We start from the raw sequence: 11,563 nt of genomic DNA on the forward strand, positions 1-11,563 counted from the left end.
CTCTCCTGCTTGGAAACACCATCATTTTCCTTGGACTAGCCTTGTGGGAGTGGCGTGCTGAGGAATGGAATCAGGTCTGCGGTTCCGTCAGTGATGGTCTCTACAGAGCCCCTCAGCCAGCTTCTTCCTTAAGGCTGATTCACCCACAGCTAAGCAGACCCCCACAATCCCCATACTGCAGACCCATCTCAGCTCCTGGCCTGGCAGCCCCTCTTAAGACCGATGGGAACATGCGGATTCACCATCCCCTGCTGGTTCTCATTCCAGAGGTGAAGGCTGCGGAGGCCTGGGGCAAGGAGCCCCAGCAAGCACTGAGGCTGAGAGTGTTTTCTGAAAAGGATAAAAAGTAGACGAAGTTTCAGGCTTTGCAGAAAAGACCAGTTCACGCACTGAGCAGACTTTAACAAGCAAAGAGCAGCAGGCAGGAAGCCAAACGCATGTGACCGTGCTTGGCCAGAGTCAGTTTGCTGCTCACACTCCAGAACTGGCCCTGTCTCGTCATCAGCTCTGAACCCAAAGGAACTAGAGGAAGAGGAGCTGTCAGAGTGGCATGGAGGGCAGTGGGAGTGCCTTTGACTGGTGGTCCTGAATTTAAGACTTGATAACACAGTTCCCATCTGGGCTTCAATTCTGGCCCTTCCACTTACCAGCTGGGTGACCTTGGGCAAGTCGCCTAACCTCTCTGTGCCTCATGTGTGGAATGGAGAGTCATCACACTTATCATTGATGGTGGTGAAGTCAAATGCTTTGATCCATGTAAACGTGATCACGATACCTCGCACGTAGTCATCTCTCAATAAATGTCCGTGGATATTATGTGTGTGTGTGTGAGCTGCTCATGTGCACCTCTTTGCAACCCCATAGACTGTAGCTTGTCAGACTGCTCTCTCCATGGGATTTTCCAGGTGAGAATACTGGAGTGAGTTGCCCATTCCCTTCTCCAGGAGATCTTCCCAACTCAGGGGTGGAACCTGGTCCTCCCACATTGCAGGCAGATTTTTTACCATCTGAGCCACCAGGGAAGCCCTGGTTATTATAGCTGGTACTTAGAAGCATTTGTCAGGCGTTAACCATTACGTGGCCAAGCCCAGGTCTGAACCCCAAACTGCTGCTTTTAAGTTCAGTCCTTTGAGAAAAAAAAAATTGAAAAAATTTAAGGATATATATGAAAAAAAATAAAGATTTTCAGAGGCAGAAGGTCCAGCACACAAAGAGGACCGTACCCCCAAACTGAAGCTGTTCTCAGCTGAGGGTAGCCGAGGTAGGGCTGGGGCTCCACTGAGTTCTGTGGACTTGGGCAGAACTGGGCTTGTAGCCACACACACACCCCCTACACCCCCCACACCCCCACACACACCCACACACACCCACACCCCAGGATAAAAGAGGCCAGTATTGAAGGGAGGGCTGAGGCAGTGTCTCCACTGGGTGGGCTAGGAGGGAGAGCTGGACCCTGACCTGAGCTGGATGTGCGCTGGGCAGGCTGGGAGGGGCCACACAGTACCTGCCATGTGTCCCCCAGTCTGTGCTGAATGGACCTGTCCACGTGAGGACTCAAAAGTGCTTGCTGGAAACTTGGGGCCCTGGTCATGGAGAGAAAGATTCTGGCTTGGTGTGCACAGAAGCTCTTCATACGCAGACACCAGCCAGCCCACCCACCCACCCGCCGAGCAGATTTCCCCCTTTTCCGAGGCAGCCCCCCAGACCTGCTTTCATATAAGGGAAGGCTGCTCCGGGGCCTAGCGTAGTCACCGCTCGCAGAGCACTGGCCAGCTGCCTCCACCTAGATCACCCTCAAACTTTGTTGAGGCCTCATAGGCAAGCAATGTGCAAATAAGACCACCCAAATGAGATCACCCAAATAGAGGCTGTTTATTCAGAGCCTGCTCTAGCAAGGAGCTTGGTAGCATCATTTGTTTTCAGCAGAGACTCCTAGGCAGACTGAGGAGTGGGAAAGCTTTCTAGTGGAAAAAAGAGGAGGCTTCAGGGATGCCCTGTTGGAGGCTGTGGGCTGGGGGACTTGGAGGTAGGCTAACTAGAAGAGGGGTATCCCATGTAATTGATTAGGGGAGCATGTTTGATTTTCTCTAGTTGGTCCAGTTGAAAATGGGGACAAAAATTAGTGAAGCTGGCAGTTATGGTTAAGTCCTGGCCGTTCTGGGCTGATTGCTACAGGTGTTGTCATTTGAGTTCCTGAGCTGATGGTGGCCGAGGTTGCGGATTAGAGTTCTGTTGTAGATGTCTGGCCATTGTCTGTTTGTATTAATGTATTCAGTCTCTCAGTAGTGAGACAGTATTAGTTCTCTTTCTTTCCTTCCTTCCTTCTTTCCTTATTTGGTTGCACCGTGTTTTGTTTGAGGCATGCAGGATCTTTTAGTTGCAGCTTGTGAACTTGGTTGCAGCATGTGGGACCTAGATCCTTGACCAGGAATTGAACCCTGGCACCCTGCATTGGGAGTGTAGAGTCTTACCCACTGGACCACCAGGAAGTCCCCTTAACTCTGTTTCTTGAAAAGGGCAGGTTGAGTCACAAAGGCAGAATGAGTCTTATCCCCACATGGGAGCCCTTACTCTGCCCTGGCAATGAAATGTTCTCCGTATTCCTCTGCCCATGACATTTTCTAGAGTGACAGTTGTCTCAGTCTGATCTCTGACTGAGTGTAGGTCCATCAGGGAGGAGGGAGTGAAGGGACACTTCAGGCAGAAGGCAGAACAGGGGCTGTTAAAGTGGGAAGGGTTGAGTCCAGGATGGGCACCATCATTTGACAGGGTGTCTAAAGAGCCTCTTGATGAAAGTGAAACAGGAGGGTGAAAAAGTTGGCTTAAAGCTCAACATTCAGAAAACTAAGATCATGGCATCTGGTCCCATCACTTCATGGCAAATAGATGGCGAAACAGTGGAAACAGTGGCTGACTTTATTTTTCTGGGCTCCAAAATCACTGCAGATGGTGACTGCAGCCATGAAATTAAAAGACGCTTACTCCTTGGAAGGAAAGTTATGACCAACCTATATAGCATGTTAAAAAGCAGAGACATTACCAACAAAGGTCTGTCTAGTTAAGGCTGTGGTTTTTCCAGTGGTCATGTATGGATGTGAGAGTGGGACTGTAAAGAAAGCTGAGTGCCAAAGAATTGATGCTTTTGAACTGTGGTGTTGGAGAAGACTCTTGAGAGTCCCTTGGACTGCAAGGAGATCCAACCAGTCCATCCTAAAGGAGATTAGTCCTGGGTGTTCATTGGAAGGACTGATGCTGAAGCTGAAACTCAAATACTTTGGCCATCTGATGCGAAGAGCTGACTCATTAGAAAAGACCCTGATGCTGGGAAAGATTGAGGGCAGGAGAAGGGGACGACAGAGAATGAGATGGTTGGATGGCATCACCGACTCAATGGACATGAGTTTGGGTGGGCTCAGGGAGTTGGTGATGGACAGGGAGGCCTGGCGTGCTGCAGTTCATGGGGTCGCAAAGAGTCGGACATGACTGAGCGACTGAACTGAACTGAACCTTGGAAAGAACAGAGAAAAAGGAGAAAATTCAAGAAGTCAAAGGAGGATAAAGATATTAGTGATCTTAAGAAAAATATTTGAACCGTCTGAAGCCACACTTCCTCTTGTAAAGGCCTAAATCTTGCCCAGGTTGCTTCTGCATTCTCATGCCTGCTGAACGTGGCAGGCATGAAGGTTGATTATGCGCCCCCAAAACCCTCTCTCCCACAGTAGGTTGGAAGCACCTTAAAAAGATCATAAAAGATCTAGAGAAAGGCAAAGTCCCAGATGGTTTTATGGGAGAGTGCTGTCAGACCACTGAGAAGTACGTGATTCCTGTGTAGATTGTTCCAGAACATTAAAAAGATAGGGAAAAAATTTATTTAATTACTTACTTTGGCTGTGTTGGATCTTTCTTTGCTGTGTGGACTTTCTCTAGTTGAGTGTGCGGGCTTCTCATTGCAGTGACTTCTCTTGTGGAGCACAGGTTCTAGGCCGCAGGGGTTTCAGTCATTGCGGCTCCCAGGCTCTGGAGCACAGGCTCAATAGTTGTGCACAGGCTTAGCTGCTCCTTGACATGTGAGATCTTCCAGGATCAGAGATGGAACGCATGTCTCCTACATTGGCAGGTGGACTCTTTACCACTGAGCCACCAGGGAAGCCCAAAAAGATGAAAAAAAATTATTTCATGATGCCTGCTTAACTTTAATGACAAGACAGCCATGTAACTCACATAGAAAAGAAACCTTAGATCATATATAAATATATATATAAAGATTCTAAGCAAAATGTTAGCAAATTAAATTCTGTCATTTCCTAATATACTTCAGCCACATAGATTTATTCTCAAATGTAAAGCTGATTCAGCATTAGAAAAGAAATGAGAAGAACTATGTTCTATAGACCTTCAAAAGGCATTTAATAAAATTAAAGCCCCTCTCCTGATTTTTGAAAAATTCAGTAGGCTAAAAATAAAAAGACACTTACTTAATTAATGAAAGACATATTTCAGAAACTATTTCTTTAACCCTGACAATAGTCAATGGTGAAACTCCAAAGATGTTCTCATTAAAGCTAGGAACAAGATGGAGATGCTTGCTGCTGTTTCTCTTATTCAGCTCTTCTCTAGAGATCCTGAGCAAAGTAGTAAGATGACCAAAAAAATTGAAGATAATATGACATGCACACGTATGCACATTTGAGGAATAAAAGAATAAAACTGTTATTATTTGAAGATGTTATTTTCTACTTAAAAACTCCAATATATGCATCTAGAAATGTATCTAGAAAATAGGAAAAATAACTCATTCTCAGTAGCCTTAAAAATTACAGATTATCTTTAAAATGAACTTGTTTGTTGAAGAAAACTTTCAAATGTTACTGAAAGCTATAGAACAAGTGTATTGATAAACCATATCCCTGAATGAGAGCACACAATGCTGCAAATGAGTCAAAATCATAAGTAGTCTATAAACTCATTACAGTCCCAGTCAAAACACCGGTGGACTTTTGGGGATTGTTGGTGGGGGGGGTGTCATGCTTTATAGATTGACACTATTATGTTAAAGGAAAATGCACAAGAATAGTGAAGAAGGGAATTAAAGTAGAATAAAAAGATGAGGGTATTTTACTCTACCAAATAGCAAAATAAAATCAGTGGAAGAGAAGAGAGTTTGCAAACAAACCTCTGTACATGTGGGAATTTAGTATATTGTAAGAGTATGCTTTCAGATCAGGTGAGAAAGAGTAGGGGCTAATAAAACTTGAGGGGGGAGAATAAAACTTAAGTTAGATCCCTCACCTCACCCCATTCTTAAATATAAACTTTATATGGATTTAGAGAAAATGTAATTGAAACACTGTATAAATACTAGAAGAAAACATAGATTATTTTAATAATCTTGAAATAGCTGTTTTAAGAAGGCATGCAACTCAGAAGATTTAAAGGGAAAGAGGAACAGATTTGACTACATGGAAATTAAAATTCACCACTTGGCAAGAAATTCCATAAACAAAGTCAAGAGACAAATGACAGGCTGGAAGAAAATATTTACAACAGAACTAACAACAGAAGATTGATTACACTAATTAGATTCAAAGATCTTTAACAAATTAACAAGAAAGGAACAGACATCTCAAAAGAAAAAGCCCATTCACAGAAAGTAAAATAGAAATGAATAGTAAAATAATTGTAAAGATAACTTCATTAGGTACTAAGTGAAATGCAGTTTTAAAAAATAGGCTTCCCTAAACCTTCCAACACTGTTGGTGGGAATATAAGTTGGTGCAGCTACCGTGGAAAACAGCATGGAGATGCCTCAAAAAGCTAAAAATAGAATTGTCATATGATTCAGCACCTTATCTGCCCCCTGTGAAACCTGTATGCAGGTCAAGAAGCAACAGTTTGAACCGGACATGGAACAACGGACTGGTTCCAAATTGGGAAAGGAGTACATCAAGGCTGGATATTGTCACCCTGCTTATTCAACTTATATGCAGAATACATCATGTGAAATGCCAGGCTGGATGAAGCACAAGCTGGAATCAAGATTGCTGGGAGAAATATCAATAACATCAGATATGCAGATGACACCACCCTTATGGCAGAAAGTGAAGAAGAACTAAAGAACTTTTGATGAAGGTGAAAGAGAAGAGTGAAAAAGCTGGCTTAAAACTCAACATTCAAAAAATGAAGATCATGGCATCTTGTCCCATCACTTCATGGCAAATAGATGGGGAAACAGTGGAAATAGTGACAGACTTTATTTTCTTGGGCTCCAAAATCACTGCAGCCATGAAATTAAAAGTTGTTTGCTCCTTGGAAGAAAAGCTATGACCAACCTGACATATTAAAAAGTGGAGACATTACTTTGCCAACAAAGATCCGTCTAGTCAAGGCTATGGTTTTTCCAGTGGCCATGTATGGATGTGAGAGCTGGACCATAAAGAAGGCTGAGTGCTGAAGAATTGATGCTTTTGAACTGTGGTGTTGGAGAAGACTCTTGAGAGTCCCTTGGACTGCAAGGAGATCCAACCAGTCCATCCTAAAGGAAGTCAGTCCTGAATATTCATTGGAAGGACTGATGCTGAAGCTGAAACTCCAATACTTTGGCCATCTGATGTGAAGAGCTGACTCATTACAAAAGACCCTGATGCTGGAAAAGATTGAAGGTGAGAGAAGGGGATGACAGAGGACAGGATGGTTGAATGGCATCACCGACTCAATGGACATGAGTTTGGGCAAGCTCTGGGAGATGGTGAAGGACAGGGAAGGCTGGCGTGCTGCAATCCATGAGGTTGCAAAGAGTCAGATACGGCTGAGTGACTGAAACCTACCATCCAGCAGTCCCATTCCTGGGCATATATCCAGAGAAGAGTGAATGAGTGAGGTTGCTCAGTCGTGTCCAACTCTTTGCAACCCCATGGACTGTAGCCTACCAGGCTCCTCCATCCATGGGATTTTCCAGGCAAGAATACTGGTGTGGGTTGCCATTTCCTTCTCCAAGAGATCTTCCCTGACCCAGGGATTGAACCCGGGTCTCCCACACTGTAGGCAGACACTTTACTGTCTGAGCCACCTGGGAAGTCAAAACTGTAATTCAAAAAGATACATGGACCCCTATGTTCATAGCATCACTATTCACAATAGCCAAGACATGGAAACCTAAATGTCCATCAACAGATGAATGGGTAAAGGTGTGGTACATGTATAATGGAATGCTATTCAGTCATGAAACAGAATGAAATAATGCCCTTTGTAGCAACATGGATGGACCCAGAGATTACCATGCTAAGTGAAGAAAGCTAAAAAAGAGAAAGATAAATACTATATGATATCATTCACAAGTAGAATCTAACATATAATGAACTTATTTATGAAACAAAAGCAGGCTTACAGACAGACATAGAGGACAGAATTGTAGTTGCTAGAGTGGTGGAGGGGTTGGAGAGGAATGGAGTGGGAGTTTGGGACGAGCAAATGCAAACTATTATATAGAGAATGGGTAAACAGCAAGGTCCTACTGTAGAGCACAGGGAACTATAGTCAATATCCTGTGATAAACCAGAATGGAAAAGTATATGAAAGAGAATATATACATATGTATAACTGAATCACTTTGTTGTACAGTGGAAATTAATATAACATTGCAGATCAACTCTACTTCAATAAAATTAATTAAAAAAAATAGATCCAGAGGTGATTCAGATGTTAAGTTATCAAACATGGTCTTTAAAATCCCTGTCAATACTATGTTTAAGAAAATAGATGACATAATGAATTTTATCAATTAAATGTATTTTTAAAAGAGTCAAATGGAGATTCTAGTGCTAAAAAACATAATAAAGGAAAGTAAGAGCTCAATGGGTAAGTTTAATAGCATATTAGAGACATCTGAAGAGAGAAATAATAAATAGTAAGTTAGTATAGAAGACCCTGAAGAAATATGATGAAAGGAAATAGAAGAAAAATACAGAAAGAATTTAAGAGACATATGGGATTTAGCAAAAGGTTTAACATATATATATATATATATATATAAAACATATATATATGTTAAATTACATATATATATATGTAATTGGAAATTTGGAAGGAAAGACATAATGGCACAGAAGCAATATTTGGAGAGAAAGCAACCAAGTATTTTCCAAAACTGATTAAAGATATCAACTCAGATAAAAAACATCAAGAAGCTCTATGAAATCCAATTAAGGCAACCTGAAACAAAACCATGCATAGATAAATCATAGTAAAACTGCCATAAAGTAGAAATAATGACAAAATCTTAAAAGCTGACAAAGGGGAAAAAAAACACATTCCCTTTAAAGAAGTAATATTAAGAATGACAGCTGATGTCTCAAAATAATTAATGGAAATAAAAATCATCTTTAAGCATTTAAAAATAAAAAAATTTTTAATGAAATTTAAAAATTTGAGTTAAATGTTAATTTAAAATTGCACATATGTATGTGTGTGTGTGTGTGTGTGTATATATATATATATATATATATGGGCTTCCCTGGTGCCTCTGATGGTAAAGAATCTGCCTGCAATGCAGGAGACCTGGGTTTGATCCCTGGGCAGGATATATAAAATATACGTTAATTACAAATTGGCGCTTGCCAGGGTCATTTGCCCTCTGCCTCTGTGGTTGCTGCAGCTGTTGGCCTTCAGCACACCCTGAAGGGGGTTCAGGGTGGACAGTGAGGCACTTTGTGCTCCAGGGAAACTAGTGGGACAGGTCTTTAGTTAGGTATTTTTTCAGGAACTGATTTCATGACCCCAATCCTTGCATCTCCTCATATCTAGCAAAGCACTAAATCCCTTCTTGATGACAGCTTCTCGTGACTAGCAGAAAATCTTCTGTAAAATACGTGCTTGATTGCACTGAACTCCCCCTTCACCAAAATCATATATATTGACCCTCCCCTCCTACCTCTTGGAGCAGTTTCTCAAAGCTGTCTGAGGGGCTTTCTCCCAGGCTGCAGTCCTCATGTTGCCCCCCATAAAAACTTAACTCACACCTCTCACATGGTGCATCTTTTTTCAGTCAACATATATGTATATATGAATGTACTGTCAGTTAACATTCAGAAAACTAAGATCATGGCATCTGGACCCATCACTTCATTGGGAAATAGATGGGGAGACAGTGGAAACAGTGTCAGACTATTTTTTTTTGCTCCAAAATCACTGCAGATGGTGATTGCAGCCATGAAATTAAAAGACGCTTACTCCTTGAAAGGAAAGTTATCAACCTCGATAGCATATTAAAAAGCAGAGACATTACTTTGCCAACAAAGGTCTGTCTGGTCAAGGCTATGGTTTTTCCAGTAGTCATGTATGGATGTGAGAGTTGGACTGTGAAGAAAACTGAGCACTGAAAAATTGATGCTTTTGAACTGTGGTGTTGGAGAAGACTCTTGAGAGTCCCTTGGACTGCAAGGAGATCCAACCAGTCCATCCTAAAGGAGATCAGTCCTGGGTGTTCATTGAAAGGACTGATGCTGAAGCTGAAACTCCAGTACTTTGGCCACTTCATGCGAAGAGTTGACTCATTGGAAAAGACCCAGATGCTGGGAGGGATTAGGGGCAGGATGAAAAGGGGACGACAGAGGATGAGATGGTTGGATGGCATCACCGACTCGATGGACATGGGTTTGAGTAAACTCTGGGAGTTTGTGATGGACAGGGAGGCCTGGCGTGCTGCGATTCATGGGGTCGCAAAGAGTCGGACACGACTGAGTGACTGAACTGAACTGTATTATATTATCCTTTAAAACACAAAAATGATCAGATTGGATTAAGGAAAATAAAATTTCATTATATGCTGTTTATAAGAAAGTAGAAAGAGGGCAAAAGATATACCATTGTGAAAAGTTATGCCACTTTCTTTTTTATATTCTCCAAGGTCTTACATTTACCTTATAGTGCATCTTGCTTTAGTTATGGAAAGCAGTGTTTTAAAAGAATTTTTGGATTCCATAATAATTACAGACTGGAAAAGCTCTCTCATCTAATCAAAGTTTCTACAAGTACTGAAGCTTGAAAACATGCAGAAATCGTCCATTGTTTTTCTGGGGGGGCCGTGGGGGGGATCATCGTAAACAGACCCTGAGGATGGGGGGCTGGGCAGGCAATAATGACTTGGACACAGGCCCCCTGGGAATGCAACTTGCTTCTGTTGAGGACCCTTGGAGTTCTGGTGCTGATGACCCCTGGGGCACAGTCTTCTTTCCACAAAACTTATATTACTCAGGCAGGAAGTACCAGTTTGGAAATAAAGGGCTTTTTGAAAAACCTTTTGTATTTCCTTTATTGAAGCAGTAATGATGTCTTCATTGTGGGCAAAAGTAAAAGCCAGTATAAGCTAAAACAATTTAAAATTACCCTTAGTTTCACCATCTGAAGAGCACCACCATTGGTCTTTTGCTGTATCATCTTCCAGACTGTTTTCCCTGTGTGGGTACATCAGTATGCAAAGTGAGGTCATACTGTGCACCTGGTTTTGGAACTTGATTTTTTGTCACTTGCTAAAGGTCATGACTGTCCTGGTAATAAGAAGTGATTTCAGGAAATGACAGCAGTTTTCGCCGGAATCACAGATAGGTTGAAGTGAGATTGCTGATTCATCTGCCTTGGCCAAAGCCACTTTCCTTTAAGTGCCTTTGAGATGAACGCTGACACTTTCAAATGGTAATTTTCTATTTTTAATAAGCCCATGATTTTCTTTGTTGCCATGGGTGCATGTTTTTACTTTGTTAAAGATTAATATATTTTATTCCATCAGGGTTAGTCTAATTATACCATTAATGTGAGCTAATTGCTCATTCTTTCAGATCATGGGGAAATTATATTATGGATGTTAAAGAGACTTCAGCCATGCTTTTAGTTCAGTTCCTTTATTTTATGGGTCATAAAATTGAGGTCCATGATAGACAGAACTGGACTTAGGTCATAAAGCTTTGGCAAATGACACATCACGACCCCAGAAATGGATTGCACGTTTTCTCAGTGCTTTTGTCTCCTGAGAATAGTGTAACCAGAAAGGCATGGGAATGTCATAACACTGTGACAAGATAGGAATGTGACCACCCAGTTAAAGGCCGTTGCCATGTGGAACCTCCTTCCCGTTGTGGGGATCTATGCAGCCACAGTAGCGACTCCAGTCATGCGGACTGATAACAGAATAGTATCCCTGAGCTGGGCTGGGGTCCAGTGAGGTCAGGGTAACGGAAGAGAAAGAGCCAAGTCCAGGAGGGTGTGCTGAGGATTAAACTGGGGAAGTCACATTACAGTCAGATCCAGGGAGAAGCCAGGGATCAGGAGCGTGTAACCACACAAACGAGCGGGAGGTGAGGGGCAAAGGTGAGGCCAGAGGGAAAAGGTCCTGGACGGTGGAAGCGTCTTTCTGAGTGTGGTTCTCAATGAATTGTCCTCATGCAGCAGCATTAGCAGCGCTGGGAACTTGGGCCCCATTCCAGAGCTACTGAATCAGAGGCTCTGCTAAACATTCGTTTTTTTGTTTTTTGGTTTTTTTTTTAACAAATCTGTTGGGTGATTCTGATGCACA

Source organism: Muntiacus reevesi, chromosome 4, assembly GCF_963930625.1.
Source record: "Muntiacus reevesi chromosome 4, mMunRee1.1, whole genome shotgun sequence".
Classification (NCBI taxonomy): domain Eukaryota; kingdom Metazoa; phylum Chordata; class Mammalia; order Artiodactyla; family Cervidae; genus Muntiacus; species Muntiacus reevesi.